At 44.8% G+C, this 20,337-nt stretch overlaps 1 protein-coding gene across 1 annotated transcript in view; it reads right to left on the reverse strand.

Moving 5' to 3' along the window:
- LOC122571245 overlaps window positions 1-17,854 on the reverse strand; it is a 53,870-nt gene extending 36,016 nt beyond the window's left edge. Inside the window, exon 1 of the mRNA XM_043734793.1 lies at window positions 17,783-17,854. The gene's annotated coding sequence lies outside the window, so the exon portion shown is untranslated. The remainder of the gene's footprint in view (window positions 1-17,782) is intronic.
- Window positions 17,855-20,337: the final 2,483 nt, after the last annotated feature.

Genomic DNA, 20,337 nt, shown 5'->3' on the forward strand with positions numbered 1-20,337 from the left:
TACCGATATCGAGATTCTTCATCGATCAATCGCTTTAAGCTTCCTCTGGAGCTTCTAGAAGAAGCTATAAATTACTTAATATTTCCAAAATAATTTGACAATTATTGAATATTTCTAAATAATTTGACAATTGTATCGATAATTTTATTGGTTCCATGGAAAAGTAGTATTCGAGGCTCGTTTTGTTCGAACAATGACTTGCCCGTCTTTCGCAACTGCGTGTCTTTCAACAATAACGCATTCGTCGCCAGGGAAACTAGCCGCTAAGCTCTTCACTCGAGAACTAGTGAGGTGTGACGAGAAGCTGCAACGATACTGGTTGAGCTTTTTATTAGCTCCGACTCGGTGGGATGTTCAGTGGGAGTTCGGATATGAAACCGAGTGCATTGGTTTCTGAGAAGGCGAGTAAATGTTTAACGATCGTGTTGATTAGACCGCATTGCCTGGGGATGTTTGAGAAAAAGAAAGATGTAGTATGATTTGTCATTACTATGGCGAACAGAGTAAAGAATATGAGCACAACTTTTTATAACAACAAAGCAGAAGAAAATTTGTTAGTATCACATCGGTCATCCAACGGTTAATATTTCGTAGTTTTATGAAATTTTATTATAATAACTTTTCTTAAACTTAAATAAGAAACTGCGTTCCCTATCTTTAACCGTACATTGATAATTGACAATTGAGAAAATTTCTTATTTTTCCACTTGCAGTTTTCAACTGACAATAATTATTTGGTATACAAAAATTGTATCAATATTTTTGATTAATTATTGCAACACGTCCCCATACTACAATTGCTCCGTAAGCAAACATAAAAATATCGTGTCAATGTAAACATCGTTAATCAACTTGTTATTACGTTAATTACTAGCTCGTAACGAACGTTAAAAGGCGAAAAGTACTGTAAATTTCGTTGAAATCGAAAGATATGAATTTCGCATGGTAAAAATTTACCAAGAGCAAAGTCCACTTTCTCGGATAAAAATTGGGACACTTTCGTGGATCTCTTTTGTCGTGAGGCTGTTCGTTGGCTCTGTTTGTACAGTTCTCCTGCGACAATGCGAACGTAACACCGGACTACTTCCATCTTCTGTCGGATATGTTTGCCGCGCTCTCTGAAGCCGGCTGCTAAAACAACAAACCGAAGAAGAGTAGCCAGCGCAGGACTTAGCTGACTTAAAGCGCGACGCAGATGTTACTCCCATCAATTTGGAACGAGCAAACATTAAAATCCCTCGTGTAACTGATGCACTACGCTCGTTTTCGAACTTAATTCCGCGCGCATGGAACAATACTTACCACGCGAAACGACTGTCGAGGACGTTCGGCCGCGTTTAAAATGGACGAGAGACCTTCGGCCGATGAAGTGGCCGATTCACGTTGTCCAACAATTCGTGATACGTACAGTTAAATAATCTCCTGAACTTGGAACTTCGTCTAGTACGTTATAATCGTGCGACATGAGCATGTAGTCAATATGTAAAAGGAATTTCTAATCGATTGAAATATCTAAATTGGAAAATGTTGTAGAAACTTCCATGATCTTTCTAACAAAATGAGTAACGTAAAAAATGGTCGAATTCAAGAATTCACCTCTTTTTTTTTTGTATCGTACGTTGCACTTAAAAATTGATGGGTTTCCTAATTGAGAATAAATATTTCTTTCGGAGTATTCGTTCTGTAGTTTAACAAATGCACTATATGTAACCAATTTATTTGAAAACGGAGCTAAATAAAGCTTCAGACATTAATAAGGTACGTAAGGTACGGCAACAACCTGAAACATGGAATTATAGGAGAAAGTAAAATACAAGAAAATTTTAATGAATGGAGAAAGTTGCAAACTAACATCGAATAATACAGATGTAAACATGGAATAGCCACAAGACAACATTAGAAAGGCAAAGTATCTCTCAACCTACCCTCTCTAATTTAAAATTATTTAAAATCTCTCAATCTCAATCTCAAACAAAAGAGCCACGTATACAACCCGTGAAAGCTGTCGTAGAGAGCTTTAAATGTCGCAACCATCTATGTTGACAGTTTCTTCCGGGTCACAACGAACCAAGTCAAAAGTCACGGAGCAGTTCTACCCGTGTCGGAGTATTTCAATTCGTGAATCGTGCTCGGTCGCGAGTCGCGGTCTGCGTCGTCTATAGAGGTCGTGCATTCCAGGAATAGGCTGTCACGAGCGGTGCCAATGCAGCCACTAACCTATAACTTATTTCACGTATCGTTTGACGTGATGCATTCGATCCAATAATATCCGCCTAGAATCGAGAACGACGTCGGCGGGGCGCACCGGAGCAAATTCATAACGCTACATCGCATCGTGCCGGCACCGTCGTTGGATGTTCCGCGAACCACGGCTCGCGACGTGGATATTAATTGATCCCTAACCGTTGCCTCCATCTAAAGAACAACTTCCTCGATCGTCGCCAAGGGAACGAACGATGTTTGTCGTTCCGCGAAAATTCTGCTCCCGCTAAACGGACGATCGGCTCTCGCGGTCTCGACCTCTCGTTGCCGCGCGTGACTCACGAAAATTGTTCGTGACGCCACTTGTTCCAGGAAGGAACTTTAATACGGTCGATAGTCGCCATTCGATGTGATTTTGTTTCTAAGGCGAAGCTTGCAACGTCGATGGAGATAAGATTTTGAAGAGGAATCGATCGGAGAGTACAGGGCCGAGGCCGAAGTTCAGGGATGCTTTGTTTGCATGATGATTAATTTCTGAATCCGTGTATATGCAAATAAAAATATTTCGTATATGTACAATTCTATGAATATTTGCAGAAGAGACGATTCCTCTGTCTAATTAACTTCTGACTCGCTTCTCTTTCTCTAGAATGCAGCTGCCAAGGGTTAAACACCGTCATATAGAACTTTTGAAGACTTCCGAATAATCATCGTTAGAAAAATAGGGAAATTTCTGTCTCAATGTTCACCCACAAACAACTATCCGAAAGTACAAAGGAAAAAATGGAAAGAGACAAGCTTAACGGTTCCATTTCAGATGATCCGAGTGGAATTCTACAGAGGAAGTCCCGCCCAAAAATACGCTCTGCAAGCTGGAAAATTTATATCAAATCACACACAGGTTGTCAAGAATAAATGGCCGAGGCAATAACGTGTCCAATAAACAGTCACTCGAAAGACCGCTTATTTACGCGGGTAAATAAACAATTTATTTCTCTCGTTTCATCCGGTTGTTGCTCGTAACCGCCGCCAACTGAACGAAATCGTCAAACGAATTTAGCTAGCGAAATAATTGAACCGATTACGACCGCCAAGGACAGGGAAATTGAATTTCACGTTGCATGAAATTCAGACGAGTCTTGGTCGCGTCGCGATGCCGACGAGCAGCGTCGTCGGCCCTTAGGTTCACGAATGGATCGTCGATCGACAGATCGTGGTTCGTACAACACGGTTCTAACCACTCGTTTACCAATTCGAGGCGTTGCTACCTATTTTCGACGACCAACGCCGGGTCATGGCCTATTCCTCGTTCACGGTGGGCGTCGTCGCATCGACTTGGTGATAAATTGGACCCGATCACACACCTATCTTCGCACGTTCGCACCTTCCGGGTACTGGCCGCCAACCATCTCACCTCTTTGGAAGAGTAGCCTCGATCTAAAGATACCGCGGGCCATCGAAAACGCCGGATCATCGGTTGCCAATGATCCCTGTTCTCGCAATGATATTCTTGCTGGTATACTGTTCTTCGTATAGTAGTCGATGGGATAGCGGGTGAGCATCTTTGCCTTCGACGAGTTACTTGGTTTAACGGTAACGTGACCAGAGTAAGCTGTATGTAAAATGATAGAGAAGTAGTTAAAAATGAATTAAAAGTATTGAATTAATGTACATGAAACGTGATTTATCCGAAGTTTAAAGTTGACTGGTCGATACTATATCTACGGAATGTGATCCTATCGTCAAGTATCAACCACGGTGAAGAAGAAGACATTTCTCATAAATTACGTGCATATATAATGAGAATATTCTTGTGATTTTCTTACGTGAATTTCAATTTGAAAAAAAAACTGCCGCGAAAATATTGATATAACGATCACAAGCTGTACATCTTTTATCCAGAACTCGATATAGCTAATGATGAACCGTAAGGATAAAAGAACTAGAGATATGGAAAGCAAGGAAGAACTACAAAGAACAAGTAAAACAACTACGGCAGCTTGAAATCGAAAGAAAAGAACGAAGGAAAAAAAATAGAGAAACGACCTATCGCGAAGAACGAAAAGTTCAAGCTCGCTTTCAGTACTTGTTGTTAGTTAACCAGCACAAAAATCTTTAAAAACTCAGGTAAATTGCATCTGTAGTTGACAAATCGACGCAATCTCGCGTGTTGTATCTCGATTTGCTTATTGGTTTTCCGTTACACGTAGCAGCATGGAGGAGCCGCGAACGGAAGCGCATCCACGAGAATTTCCCATGATTTCCAGCAGAAATAGCTCACCACGGTAATGGATATCTCGCATTTTATCACGTTTCGAGCGTGAAAGAGTCGTCTTCGATTTCCACTCTATTTCCTGCGTTTTCCACGAGGAATCTCGAGCCGGTTTTATATCCCCTCGACGGCCGACCGAAAATAAACGTCCGACCATTTATATCGGGAGCATACATTATTCGATTCTTTACGAGACCCGCGTCTACTCGAATGACTAATTGGAACAACAACAATGGATATATTTTACAGCGAAAGCAGCGGAGGTGGCCACGGCTCGAGCGGTTTGAAATACATTTATTGCCGCAGCCCGAGACACAATCGAATCCTGTCGGACAAGAAGAGGACCCCACCGCTCTTCCTTATCTTTCGTCGTAAATTAATCTGCCGCGTTTCACCCTCCGTGCCGGGCTTTCGTCCTGACCCTGCCCTCTCCCTCTGTTTTGCTCGCTAATATCCCTAAAACATCCCCGACTACGGGGGTCTTCTTAGAACCAGACTCTTAAAAATTGTTTTCTTTCTCCTCGGATAACCTTTTGTACAACAACCTCTCTGCTTATTTTTCTTCGCGTCCACGGATACCGATATTCATTGTCGCTCTTCCTATAACTAACTGTTGATGGAAATATCGTAATGTGTACATCGAATTAAATGAGTTTGTTGCTCTATTCATTTAGATGTTCTCATGTACTTCTTGTTATTCTTGGTTATTATTTGCTGTATCATTAGTATGTTTCTGTTGCCAGTCAAGCGAATACGACGGTGTTAATGAGTTTGATGGCAATTTTTTCTAATAATGTCGTAAAACACTCCTAGATGGAAAAAAGCTTATTTCGATATGTTACGCGTAACTGTTGCCATCGGTATATTAAATTCCCCTGTACGAGAAAATGTTTGGAACGAAAGATTAGTTGTATTTCGGAGCGTGTACATTTTGAGAGTCAGAGTTACTTTCGAGAAAACAGGCAAGGATTACTCTAAATGTTATGATACGTATACCGTATTAAATAGCTTATATATTTTTTTACATCACAGGTATTTATTTTATGCATTTCTGCTAAATATCTCTGATGAATGAATATAAATCCTGATAAATAATGTACAAATCTCAACATAAAAGAATCTACTGCACAAGTATTTTCATGCATCCGCGCTTAGTAAAACGCTCGTTGCACGACAGAAATCATCTTTAAAATCACCTAAGGAGGTGTGTAAATTGCAAGCAAACGAACAGCGGAACAAGCTATTTCCGTCTATAACCTTTCGGATCACGGAGAAGCATAAAATTGTGCAATTAATAAATCCATTCGTGCGTTCACATCAAACGAGATGTTCGTCCGGTCGCACGTGCAAGCGTAAAGGATTTCTTTGACGATTTCCATTCCGCGAATGGCGGTCTGCGTACGGGAACATAACGAACCGTGTCCTGGCAGTTGCGGCGCAGGAACAAATGCGGCGTGTTAGCATAAATCTCGAAATCCGTTTGAAAGCGGGAGCCTATTATCGCTCCCGGACGACCGAGATCGTCTTTCTGTGACGGACGCTAGCTAATTAAACAAATGCTTGGCCAGGCCGGACCTGGATCCCGGGTTTAACCTTTAAGCTCCACTCTATTGTCCGATATATTGCATTTTTTAATTTACGGAAAACACTTTACACGTTTGAAACGATTCTTCGGGCCGATCGAAATTATACGAGCTAATTAGAAGCCGCACTGATCGACTCTGTGAATTAAAAGGTAGAAAAACATCAGGATGTTAGGGGTATTACTTTTGAAAATTCAACTTATTTACACGATATTCTTCTGATCGATACGTGACAGGGAATTTCAAACCAAATTCGTTTGAACTGTATGTCTATTATGATTTTGGTAAGCTAGAACCAAGCAACAATGACGTAAGAACTTGTCGAAGAAGATCACCGAGGTTTCGGGAAGGAAATGTTAATCAAAGATCGTCGACAAAATTCCAAATCACAGAGATCTGACGCAATTTCGAGATGGAAAAGTTAGTTTCCAAACGATGGGAAGAAGCGATAGGAAATGAACCCTGTAACTTCATGTCAAACTTCCCATAAGACGAAACAATAAAATTATGAACCCTGATAACTGGCGCCAGCGTTTCTCGTCAACGATTTCTGGAAAAATACGTTAACGATCAAATTGTATGCCGTGTAAAACAGATCCAAGTTGCGAATCAGAATCCCGCGGAAGCTCGTCGTATTTATTCTGCATCGTCGTAGTCGAAAGTATCTTCCATTTAAGAAGCGTAGACAATCGGGATTGCGAATTCGCTGTCGACAAAGGCGGGATCGCAATCAATAGGTCTTCTCAATGGAGGCCGTCTATCTCTAATGCCGTACATAATTTAGGCATTAAAATACGAGCAGCCGGTAGCGGAGGTGCTATTAGCGTGGGGTGTGCGAAAGCGGATGACGCCACCCGATGCAATTATACTTTATGCCCTCTGCCACCCCCTGCCGACGTCTCCTCTCTATTTCAAACCTGCCTTCATCCACGAAAGAGCCACTGCTCGTCTCTTCTTTCCTCTTCGACTGTGTCTATCTTATCCTTTCCCTCCGCATCATCCCTTAGTCATCCTCTTCTTTCCACCCTGGTCCTTGGTCCACCCTGTTCTCGCTCCACGGCGAGTATAGATTTATAACTACTTAAACTTTCGCGATTTATTTCCCGCTTATCGTTCGTCTGGATATGTTTACCCAAGTTTACTTATCACTTAGTGAATGCAAATGAGAGATCCGAGGGGGTGGCACCGGGTCTGACTTGAATTAAGCCGGAGTCGATCTTGTTTAAATGTGTACATCCAGCTGGCAACGTTATCATCGATCGTTCTGTTATTAATTTCTCGATTCTGGCCATTTATGGAAATTTGCATTTTTAGAGATATGATTAAGAAAACGGTACTTTGGCAGAAAATTGTTGTACTTGCGATTAGTAGATATCGCAAATATCGCAGAATTCTTTGCATATTTCTTGTATATTAACGCATTATGTGCATTATTTGTATTTTTGCATCTTGAAAATTCCCATAAATATAGAGATCCGTGGTCTATTCGTTTCTTTGAGCAACCTTCATTGCTTTCTACTCTTAAACGTATTACGCTTACTGTTAAACGTTGATGAATATGAAGGTGGAACTTGAAAACCGGAGAATTACTTTTCTGTATTAAATATATACATGCAGTAAAAATCTATAGTGTTGCAACTCCGATTTTGTTAGCGGAGAAAGTAACGAAGTACCAAAAGTTGGTGATTCTATCGATGCGAACAAAGTTTGAAGAAGAAACAATAGTGTCTGTTCCAAATTCAACAAACATACACGTTCGGAATAATTTGAACTAATTTTGGTGTGGCGTGCAATATTTTAAAGGACAGTGATCGAGTGTACAGAATATATCATGACAAAGCGACGGGTGCGAAAGAATGAGCCAGTCGAACGCGTTAACTGTTTCAACGCAGTGAAGTCATTTATTAGCCGTGTAGACTAAGTTGCTATTTTCGCGAAGCTGCTATGCCGCGTGTGTTGGTTTCGACTTTTGCAAGCCACGGTTGCAAGACGGATTTGATCGTGCCAAGCTGATGGCGATTTCACAGTGTATTTAGAGACGCGCCACGCTAAGGGCTCGATTAATTGTATTTAACTATCAAGTTTATATCGTGCTTATTTTCATCGTCCTATTTGCAACGCTATAGTATTTCACGCGAAACTCGCGACGATATCTTTAACGTTGAAATTACTGGAATTGTCGAAATGACCAATTTATAACTTTTCATAAATTTATAACGATCGTATCGGGGTGAATTTTTCGCGATTTTAATAATTCTTTGCAAAGATTTATCTTTCCAGCCGAACTCGCCTCTCGTTTCTATTTTTTTAGTTTCAGTGATAAATGAAAAATCGAAGCAACAAACAATGTGAGTATGAGAAATTCAGGTTTCCAATGGAAACAGAAAAAGCATTCTGATTAACGTTGAAAAAACAAAAGAACGTTATCTTTTTAAATTATTGATTACCCAATCTCTACCAACTTTCAACCCTACAGCAAGCAGCCAAATAGTTTCTGTACCAGAATGGTGCCAAAAGGCACGGTACAGAAATTAGATCGGCTCATAATTTTTAAGGAAATCGAAGCTCTTCATTGGGCGAACCTTCTATAAATAGTAGGAGGTCAGACGGTGCTACTTCTAGACTAATTACGGATGTCATTGAACTGGCTGAGAATTAGTTTTAGCGCTATTAACAAAGATTCTGATAAAATCTTCCTATATTTGACTCGGATTTATCTCACAGACCTTTCGATCTTTCTTTCGGTAACCAGCGTGCACAATCTAGCGTCGAATATTCTCAAAGTTTTGGTACAAAATAAAATTCTTCCTTCTACTTCAACTATTCGATTTCAACTAACAAAATATCCGTTCACGCTTGATTTCGATGTAATTAATCGATTTTCTTTCGCGCAACCCAAACTTAATGAATATTTTATAAGAATTAAACGTCTGTCAGGAAAAGGATACAGAAAGGGGGAAAGAGCATCGAGAACATTGATCGTTCACGTACATCTACATCGTGGAAATTTTCGATCGACATCAGCGTCCAATTATTTACCGGAAAATTCCAACCAGCGACACGAGTTAAATGGCGCAAATTCAGACAGAGGCTAGGGACGGAGAGGAGGAGGGGGAGGGAGAGGAGATGAAGCGGGAGGGTAAAATCTACTTTCGGTTCGCGATGTGTATTCGAATGCACGGGCTCACCTTTCGCGGACTGAAGGGATGCCGGCGGGGATAGGAAAAGGCGGACGAGTAATAGCTACGGAATATTGCAATAATATGCAAAGTATATGAGGGATATATTAATTTCGCGAAAACGGTGGAAATGTAGAGAGTTGCTGAGCCCGGTTTCTGCGGGCTTCCGTGCCCAAAAGAGGCGGCACATCGGAGTCTGGGGGTGGAAGGTGGTCGAGACGAGAAACCGGGGGCTTCACAGACAAATAAATACACGATATTTCACCGGATGGGAAATGAGAGTTTGCTTCGTGGCTTGCTTACCGGCTAGACTCCGCGAAACTGAATTTTAATTCTGAGGAGCGTGTATCTACATACCTCGATTACCTACTCCGCCATATAATGTACGACAGATACGCTTTATTACGTGCGGCGGATTCGTTGCCCTGTAATTCGTCCGACCGATGGAATGTCGTATTAAGTCGAATATCAGCGACAACCTTTTCCGGTAATGTTCCAACATGGAAATACTTTTAACTCTTCTCTCGCTATTTTCCGAGAGATTGCGCAATTTTCAGGACATTGGTTTGTGTTCATAAAATGGGATTATTTTTCATATTTGAAGAGTGAAAATACATGTGAATTTTGGTATAGACTATCGGTTCGAAAATTAGGTTTTGGAGAATCGAAGGATTGATCGGAATATTGACATCTATCAACGTCGATTGTTGTTCGATCCTTCGGAGAAGGAGCTACTCTTACTGTCCACAGAGGAATTATCCTTACGCTTGCATCATGTACAATTTTTTCTCAAGTATATCACAACTAAAGTATTGCAGTATGAACTTTCTATCGAGGAAATAAATAAAACTCAAGTGTAAGATAACTTCCGCGAACTTTCTCCTCGAACAGCACCGCGACCAGACTCAAAATTCTTGGAATAAAAAAAGAGAGATGGAAAATGATATCGCAAACAAAACTTGCAAGTTTTCCGAACGTGAAGGGAGAAAGTAGAAGAAAAAAAAAAAATAGAGGAAAACGGTAAACTCGGAAGGGCTCGTTTAGTAACCACTGTTCGAAAGGCCAAAGGCATCGAGGTTTGGTGACGCGGAGAGGTACGGGACCGAGAGCCGGTCATAAGTTCAAGCCAAGAATTCGCACGGGAATGAGGAATTGAAGTAAGTTGCGGCTTTGCCGACTCTAGCACTCGTCGTCGTCGTCGTCGTCCTCGTCGTCGTCGTCGTTGGGGCCGGCGATGGTGTGGTAGTACCGGTCGGTTCTGCCGGATAAAAAGTTGAGAAAAGCAAGAGTTGAGATCAATACCTCCGACCGACCGCCCCATCACGACCCCCTGGCTTCTCCGTAGAAGTCGCCAGACTTGTGAGACCTCTCAGAGACTTCGAGCACTCTTTCTCTCTTTCCCCTTTCAGTCAGCGTTTTCTTTCGTCAGGTAACACGGAGAAATGTGGAAATTCTCCTCACCCGGCCGCGGAACCTTGTCCCGAATCCTCGTAAGTAGTTCCTCTAACGCCACTTGTACTGAATTTATTCGATGTCGAGCTCGTTGTCATCGTTGCCAGCGATTATTATTGACAACACCTTGGTGACAAAACTGTTCGTTAGCGTGGCTCTTCGTTTATGCGTTCTTCTTCGTGATGTATCGATGATAATACACGTTTGATGCCTTAATTTGGTAAAAATTAAAAGTCGGAGATTATAATGATCCGAGATTATGATGATTATAATGATGATGATGTAAAGATGAGATCGATTGACTGAATTTGGAATATTACATCGGTTGGACCAGGTTCTATCGTTCTCGTGCTTTGGAAGACGTCAATTGTTTTAATCGAAACTTCGATATAATACTTGTAAACGTGTTTCACATATTTCCATTCTTTTAGTTATTAGAATATTTCCCCGCAGTTTGGTCCAGCAAGTTTACATGGAATTTATTTTATTTAAATACACGATGGAAGCAAAAATAACAAAACTATAGCATTCGTCGGAAATAATCCAACGAACGTTCCGATCTTCCTTTCCAATTCCATTTCTCCAAACTACATCCGAAAAACGAAACAGATCGCACTCCTAGTCACATCCGAAGACGTTTTACCCCCCCGTTATAATTCACGGTTAATCCAATCTGCCTGTTAGAAGATCGCTACGTTGATCCGCAAGAATCCTTCTAGTGGCGCGAAGATACAACAACCGGTGACAGTTGCCGAAAAAGAAAACGTGGGTGGTTGAAGAAGGGGATGGACGTGCAGACGTTGAAAGCTTCTTGGTCGCAGCAGGACGAGGGTTGTAACTCGCGTATATCCATAGCACATAATCTCGGATACCGCGAACGAGAGAGCCAGCTGGGAACGCGCGAAAGGAGAAGAGAGAAAACGAGGTCGTTCTCCTCCCCGTGACCACCCTCGGTCACCAACATTCCCCATTCCGGTCGGCTTCGGGCCGAGTTGTAGCTGCTAACTTAGTTTGTGAACTGCAAAATCCTCCGCCACCCACGAGGGCATACAAATAATAATTCTTTGTTTCGCGCGAGCACGGAGACGTGTAAATACCGGCGTAGCTCTCTCCAGCTCGCAGGGAGCCCTGCCAGACGCGGCAGAAGCGAGAAAGAGCTGGCTCGGGGTTCCAGGGAGGAGACTATTCCCGCGGTAACGCCTAAATCGCTCCAACAACTCATCCGCTGAAAGTTGCGACGAGCTTCGAAGATGTACGGCGGCAGGGCTTCACGGCTCTTCTTCCTCGCGAAACACTGCTTCATGGCCTCTTATTCGCCGCTCTGTCTTCTGTCTCTGTCCCTTTGTCCCCCGTTTCCTTGCCCCTTCCGTCCTTGATGACCATCAGACCGGCCCTCGGCTTAGGTGTTCAAGCGGTGTCTTTGAAGATGGGACCAGCTACCGTAATGCTGACATCGACCGTTCGTCTTGATTGAGACGAACGGGGTGCAGCAGTTGCCAGGGTGAAATTGGCCCCATTTTCAGGTGCGATTGGTCCCGCTCTTGATTGTGTTATGCTTGAAATTGCCTTCATAATTGGATTCATAAATTTTGGATTGTTGTCCGGTTCCGAGGAACTAATTCTATTGGTATTTTCATCGTAACGATCATGATTTTATTGAGGATATTTTTACGTTCGTTTTAACGACTTCCAGACTTTTTTTTATTTTTTTTCATCTTCTTAACTTTTTCGCCACGCGTTTGGCTATATATCTGAGATTGGTAGTCGTTCGGTTCGACCACAAGTTATGGATTAAGGAAAGTTATTTAAATTCCAAACGTCAAACTTCAAAAACCAAAACGATAGTTCGAGTCATTTCGATCATCGAATCTTCATCGATCGATCGCTTACGATCTATCGCTTAGAGCATTCCAGCAACTCTAAAAAAAAGGCAAGAAACAAAAAAAAAAAAAAACAAGAAAACAGTATTCCAGCCGAAAGGAATGGGACAAAGTGCAGAGAAAATTGACGTGGAAAGTCCGACGCAGTCGTCCCGGACGGTCTGGCAATAACACAGTAAACTCGAAGAGGTTGGGAGGAAGGAACGCGGAGGCAGAGGAACAGAGAGAGAGAGAGAGAGACAGAGGGAGAGAGAGAGAAGGAGAGAGAGAGCGAGAGTCTAGGTAAGAGAAGCAGCGTTGGAAGGAGGGAACGTCAGTGGAACGGTCGACAGAGAAGCCGGTGAGCGGCGGCAGGAGTAGTGGGAGGATGAAGGTGAAACCGGCGGTGGCGCGAGCGAGACGGCGATCGGACACGAGAGGAGAAAAGTGCTGAAGAAAGACGAAGATGGTGGAACCGGTGCTCGAGCTCCGCGAAGAAAACGCTTCGGTTTATTTCAGTTCGATTTTTCCAGTGTCGCCGTCGCCCTGACGACAATTCGCAGGCGCGGTACACTCTCTGTTCCTCTCTTCGTCACACACCGCATCACCGCTCTTCTTCCGTCGATACCTTTCTCCCTTGCTCCTATCGCATCGGACCGACGGAACGAACGAATGGGTTACGCCCAGATGCGCGCATCGAACCCTGGTCAATAGAATCGTTCTGTCTCCTGTTCGTAGTCGTAGCTTTACCCTCTCCAACGACCCCTCTCGGACAGTCGACGGTTCGGCAGCGTCGAATCGGAAAGGGGTGTAGCGGCGCAGGGTTGAGAGAGAGGAGTGCGTGTAGGTGCGTTCGGTCCACCTATAGAGGAAAGGGTGGACCCTGGCATGCCGAAGCAGGCAGGAGTTCAGCAGGGTGCTCCGGTGGCGAGCATCCACTGCCGGAGGACCACCCCCGCGCGATTGGAAATCTATTCCCACCCTCGAAGTCGAACCTCGACCTATCGGAGGGTTCGGTTCGGAGATATTGAGTCTGCGCTCTCTCTCCATTGCCGATGCTCGTCGTTCGTTTCGGTAGTTACGTTGATCCACCCCTCTTGCTGTCTCTCCTGTTCGCACCTCGTTTCTTCTTTCCTTCGTCTCCCACTCTTTAATCCTCCTCCTCATCTCGATGCTTTTCGACACTGGAGTTAGGCTAGCCCGCCTTTTTTCTTCCGGCATTTGTCTCGTTCCGCCGACGACTTTCACGGTGAACCGGCTCTGTCGATCTTTAATGAGAAACTGCTGCTCGTTAGCGACCTTTCAGCGATGCTCCTCGATCGATCGTTTTATACCGACGTAAGTTTGTCTCTTTCTGCTTCTTGCCATTCTTCTTCTTCTTTCTCTTGTTCCTTCGTGGAAAACCAGGTGAAAGAAAACAGAGGAGGAGGAAGAAAAATGGGGAATGGTTAACGATGCTCGTCGGTAGCGCGTCGCATCGTTAAAACCGAACGCAATGCGAACCAGTGCGTCGGTGACATGGAACTGTCGTTAAGTGCGTTTATGTCCGTTTAGCGGTGGCCGCGTGAAATATTTTCACAGCACACGGCCGCATGCATACGCGTGCATTGTGCCTGACCCGGCGGCCCCGGGGTCAGCCATACCTCATTGCACCGGACAGTGGTCAGATATTTTCACAATAGGTTCCGCGCCGGTGCTTTCATTGCAGGAAACTTCGCGGCTTGCCTGGGTGTTAAATGGCAGGTCGGCATTGAATACGCTTCTACAATACGGCCAGTACGCGGCAACGTAACGCGTGGCTTTGCCTTCGCTCGTGATAGGAATATTCGAGAGTGGACGTCTTCTTGCCTGGAAAATTTCACCGGGACGATACGTAAAATGGGACGGAGTTTACTTGAATAATGGCCCATTGTACGCCTGGCACCCTTCGACATTTTCTCCGCGATTAGACCAAACTTCCTTCCTTCAGATAAAATTCCTATTATGGTAAAAATAGCTATGTCGCGTCACTAAATTATTCTTAATCTTTCAACCAACAATTGACAATCTTTCAGACAAGATAATTTCTTTATCGAAGGATCTTTTACGTGTGATTTCATCTTGGTCAAAAGTAAATTATATACATTTACGTTGAAATGGGATTTATCTTTATTTATTTTGAACTCTGCGGTTATGAAAATTTTCTCTCCATGAATACGATTAGCAAGTTGTAAAGTAAAAAATTGGAATCGAACGTACAAGAGAAATTGATCGATAAAGACAGTCATTTTGTTTGGAGAAAGCGAAGTTAAATCGGTTTGGTTCTGACTATGACGACTTGTTGATTATAAAACGAAAGGGAGAAGCGGTCGTACCAAACTAGCGTTGTTCAGAGACATAAAAACGAGCACGAACTTCCTCAAACTATCGTTTCCTCTCACCATATTTTAAGATCTTTCCAAGACTCGACCTACTTTAACCTCGTTAACATCACACTCTGTTACGGAATTACTTTACCAAATCGTACCAATGACCAGCGACAAACCACTAAGTATTTCCATAAAAATTCTCTGTATTCCTTAAAAGGGAAAAATGAAAAGATAAAATAATCATTTTATTTGATTCGCAACTTTCTCTACTGACCTTGATCGTTAATACAACAGTTCGTCATCGAGAGCGGAGAAGATTCTAAGAAATCGATAGCGGGATCGGTGTACCGTCGACCAGCCATTTCTTCGATAATGCGTTCATGCCCGACCGAACGAAGAGGCAGTGGCGCACGGCGCCGATAAAAAAGACGAGTTCTCCTTCTTTCTCTCTCCCGTTGGTTCGTCTATCGCACGCGATGCCGCTGGGGGCGGTGGCGGTGTGTCGAGGACCGTCGAAGGGGTGGCCAGACCGGTCGGGTGAAGGGTGGTCGAGAAAGAGAAAAGGAGAGGAATCGGTAGTGGAAAGAGAGCGCGGTTCGGAGGGAGGAGAAGAGGGCCGGGAGGGCGGAAGGAAGGAATGGAGGGAGTGCGGCGCATCGGGGGTGGGACAAGAGAGGGTATAGAAGCTATCGACGTTTTTACGTAACAAATCAGTCGTAACTGGCGCGCTCCGGTTGCGACCGTGCGCGGTAGAACGACCAATCAGAGAGCCAGCCGATATTCGATACCCGATCGCATCATAGGTTCCTGCCCGCTGCTCGAAACACCAAGGTAGTCCAATAGCCAGATGGGAAAAAGGGACGCGATAGAGGAGGAGAGAGGGCCGAAAGCCAGGGTGGGATGCACGGAAAGGGATGAACGCCGGAGGGAGAGGAGAGCACTCGCGCCAATGTCGTGGCGATGCGAGGGGGTGAAAGAGAAAGCGTTAAGCTTCGAGGGGGGAACAATTGCACCCAACCTTGTGGCAGACAATTCGTCGCTGGTCTCGCCATTTTTTCTTCCTTCCCGCCGCCTCCTCGAGACAAGCTCGTTGCTCCTATTGCACGTCTATCTACGTGCCAAAACCTTGTTTCCGTGATGGATTAGATCGTAACGATACGATACGTGAAAGCCAATGCATGCTCGAAAGTATCTCTGCGCTCGAGATTTATGGTAGATAGAAGGTGGTGGGGAAATGTCGCTTCTTACGAGGTCGTCAGTCGTGAAAATGCAAACTTTTCCTCCGCGTTCTTTAACGAAAAGTTTCGCCGCTTCTCAACTAACTTTTAAACTAATCAATGCTCTCAGCCAGATAAAGAGAACGAAAGTAACCGACTATACCCTTGAGCATGTTCGCGATGCTTAAACTGGCTGGCACTTTCACTCGGCGAACAATTCCTATTTATTATCTATGGAAAATGACGAATACGTCTCCCGGGATAATTAATGGATTTTCTCGTTTATCCTGCTTGGAGCACAACGCGTACCTGCCACTCGTTTACTCGAGTAAACGTTATGTACCGCATTCGCCAGCTGCAGGGGTCAATACCTCCGAGCTACTTTCGACTCGGTGTCGTTGGAAATAACTCAAATATCGATTGCACACAGTCCAGCCGGCGGAACCTTGGGCGACCTTGCCTGGTAGCGTTACGTCGTGCCGAAATACATACTCGTCCGGAGGAAACTCGATCTTAATACGAGCGGAGCGATGGAACGAAGGACGAAGGAGAACGAAGTTGGATACGTGATCAGTGAGAAGCGGAAAAATTGCGGGTAGCAGGGATAGGAGGTACGGCTACGGGAAGAAGACAAGCCGAGTGGATGGGATAGGTGATGCGAAGAGAGTGAACAGCGGGGGTGGCCGAGTGGGTGGTGATGGCGATAGGGGATGCCGGTGGATAGGGGTAGTTGGTGGAAGTAAAGGCGCTAGCGTAGAAGGAGCGTTTTAATCTATGGTCGCTCACAGGAGCGGGACTCTGGGGTCGGAGCTCACCCCCCGCGGCCGGATTATAATCAACCCTTTTATCCTAGGCTTTCCATGTCGCTAATTTCCATAATTACACAGACGCTAAAATCACAATATCCTCTGCCGGCAGAAAGGAGTAACCTACGTGAGCTTCCTCCTCCACCCACGGCAGCGTCACACGAGGAGAATGCCTGGTTCGGAGGGTGAAAGCGCGGTACAGAGAAAGAGAAAGGGACAGAAGGCGAAAAAGGAGACGAGAAGCTGCGACTGAAAGGAAAAGAGAAGGGTATACAGAGCAGGCTACGAGGAGGAGATGGGAGGAAGCGGCTGGCTAGAGATAAAGGTACTCTTTAGCTAGGATGGCGTTCGCTCGCATGTTTATGCACTCGTATCCGCGTGGCCGGGCATGGAAGTGCCTGGATAACCAGCCAAGTGACAACCCGGCAGGTCCCCGGCTGGCATAGACCTGCCAGCAAGAGCACGCCTCTCGACTCGAATTTTGAAAGGCAGCCAACTCGGAAAAGTGGGTTTAAAAGTCTCTCGATAAGTGCCGGCGTGATGGCCCGACGGGGACTGCCGTTGTTTCCACCTACTGCCTGTTAGAAACGTTTCTGTTCAGCGTAAAAGCGAGTTGCGCGCGCGAGTATGCGTTCAGACTGGCTCGTTTCAACTTCCCTAGCCGGTCTAATCGTGTTCAACTTGAAATTCGGTTCATAAGAGGCGGCGTCGCGCGACCATCGAACGCGCTGTCGAAAAACTGCGCGAGCGACCGTACATTCCATGTACGATGACCGAGGTCGGCCGATCACCGCAGGGATCACGAACGTACGGGAACCGAAACGTTTGCCAAAACGTACACAGACAGAGAGAGAGGGTAGTTACCTTCCGGATGATCGAGTCCCTGTAATCCTGTTCTGGTCGCGATCCTGTCTACCTCTCGATATTCCAGCACAGGAGGACTCACCGAGTGACTAGGGTTGACTTTTCTCACTTTAACCTCGCGATGCGATGCTTGGCTTCGGGAGAGGGTGGAGGAGGAGGTTGCTGGGGCTGTATCGAGCGGCCCTCCTACATACATCTATCTCCTCCGACTCCTACCCTCTCCTGGCCGTTCCTCTTACCCGCCTCCTCTTTCCCTCTTCCCCCCCCCGACATTCGTGGCCTTCCACCCCTTCCACCCCTTTCCAACCTTCTCTACCTCTTCCACCTTCTCCTCCTTCTCCGGCTGTGTGCCTCCCTCCGCGTCCTCTTCACCCATCCTTCGCGACTCACCTACCTAAACCCCGTCTCTCCTCGGCCACCCCCTCTCGCCACTTCTCTTCTCCTTCTCAACTCCGACAGACTCTCTCCCGCGTCCTTTCTCTTTCCTTCTTTCCCGTTCTCCCTCTGCGCCCACAGCTCTCGCTCTCTAGGCCTTTGCCTCGAAAACGCTCTCACCGACAAACAAACCGCAGACACTTTGCAGTTTTACGCAATCGTAAGTTCCTCCGTTTGTTTACTCGTTCAACGTTTGTGCGAATATTGTTACGCACGGGGGCCGAGATCAACCGAACGGGGTCTCTCCGTCGCGTCGTCATGTGCAGGATAATAAACACCAGGGAAAAAACGAACCAACTTCCCGGGAACCCTATAAAACTTTCCTCTCTTCTGCTGCCGCGTCGTCGCTTCTGTTTCTCACGTGTTGCCACAACGTCGATCATCGCACCCTTATTCTCGCGGTGGACCTTAAATTTTAATTAAAGGGAAAGCGTCCGTCCAAGTTCATCGATATCGGAGTGATCGCTTCGCTACCTCAGACTCCTGTGTAAACCTTCGTGAATCTTGTCTGAAATGGTTCACCTTCTCGAAGAGAAGACAACCAAGGCGAGCACAGGACGTTCCAAGTGGCGACACTCTACAGCTTTATGCACTTTCCTTTGCTGCTCGGCGCAGGGTTAGGTGAGTAGGACGCCCGGCACGGGGAAGGGGGATTGCTCGACGCCGAAATTGCTTGCAGTGTCGAGTTGCCGAGAAACTTTGGATTTCGGACGAGCGGCGAAAGCGGCGAGGGGAAAACCGAGTACAAGGTCACGCGTCGGGGCTGATTATTAACTTTTCCGACAAAGATCCTGGCCATCCCAGTGACTCTCCATCGAACCTGCGATTACCTTTATCATGCGATAGTCGTTCACTTCTTATCTCTGAATTTTTTAATTTGCCACGTGTTTGTCATGTGTGTCGATTTTAAATTATTCGATACGTTGCAATTATTAAAATACGTTTTTAACGTTTATTATTCGCAAACATTGATATTTCATGGTTTGTAGGGATATTTGTTTTTTAATTATATAGTAATGTAGATTGTGATCATTTAGAAGTCCAAATGTTCGATTCGTTCGACAAGCAGACGGTAGATGTATACCCATAGAAATTTAGGTTATATGTATGTCAGGTAATTAAGGGTTCTACTCTTGGAGAAGTACATCTCAGGGATTGTTTCAAGTGCAAGGGCACAACGAACAGGGAAACACGCAAGTTTGCTTGTGTTCAAGGTCACGCTCGTCCTAAACCTTCTACCTTGCATTGCTTGTTCCAAGAAGCAGGAGCGCTTCAAAAATAATATTCCAGATAAAAAGCTAATTACCACCGTCGAGGTAACAACATTAACCTGACCAGATTTTCCCAAAGTTCATTTCAAGTACATATCATCAAGTCGGTCGCCTTTTAACTTCTTTATGCTGCACGTTACTCCAACTACTTTCACTGCGACATCCGCGGTGAAAAGAAATCTACGATAACAATTATAAGTTAGTCAGATTTTCTTTTCGAAAGCAATTAATCTATATCTGGTTACAGAGAGTATCGGCATATGCCTTTATTTTGCAATGAAGCAGCTTTTCTCACATTCTATACTTTATTTTCATAATATCAAATTTACGTAATTAAATTAAAATATTAGTAAAGAAATAAAAAGAAAGAAAGAATGAAAGCAATCGGCGATGTATAACGAAATGATACGAAGTTTAACCTTATTTAGACCTGATCAATTAGTACGTAAATGCTGTAATAAACACAAATGTGTATCGATACTTTTTCTGGCCACTGTACATTGATTTCTTTCGAGTTTTTCAAATCAGAACGATCCAAGCACCGATACTTCGCAAAACTACACTCGACGTGACATCCACAGAGAGATAGACCAATGGCCAGTAAAAATATTTACTTGGAATTTCCAGAGAAACGCCAGTTCTAGCACCGAGTTATTCGTTATTTTCCATGGTCGTACGTATTAATCGGACCCCATGCACGTGTACGGAACGTCTTGGATGTACGACACGGTCGCGAGGGATGGCGGGGAACGTCGCGGGCGCGGACGGGGGCGTCGAACGGCGCGGTGGTGCTGGACGAAGAAGAGGGGAGGGGGCTGGTGCTCGGGTGGAGGCGGAAGAGCGCGAGGA

The sequence above is a fragment of the Bombus pyrosoma genome, linkage group LG9 (genome assembly GCF_014825855.1).
Source record: "Bombus pyrosoma isolate SC7728 linkage group LG9, ASM1482585v1, whole genome shotgun sequence".
Taxonomy (NCBI): domain Eukaryota; kingdom Metazoa; phylum Arthropoda; class Insecta; order Hymenoptera; family Apidae; genus Bombus; species Bombus pyrosoma.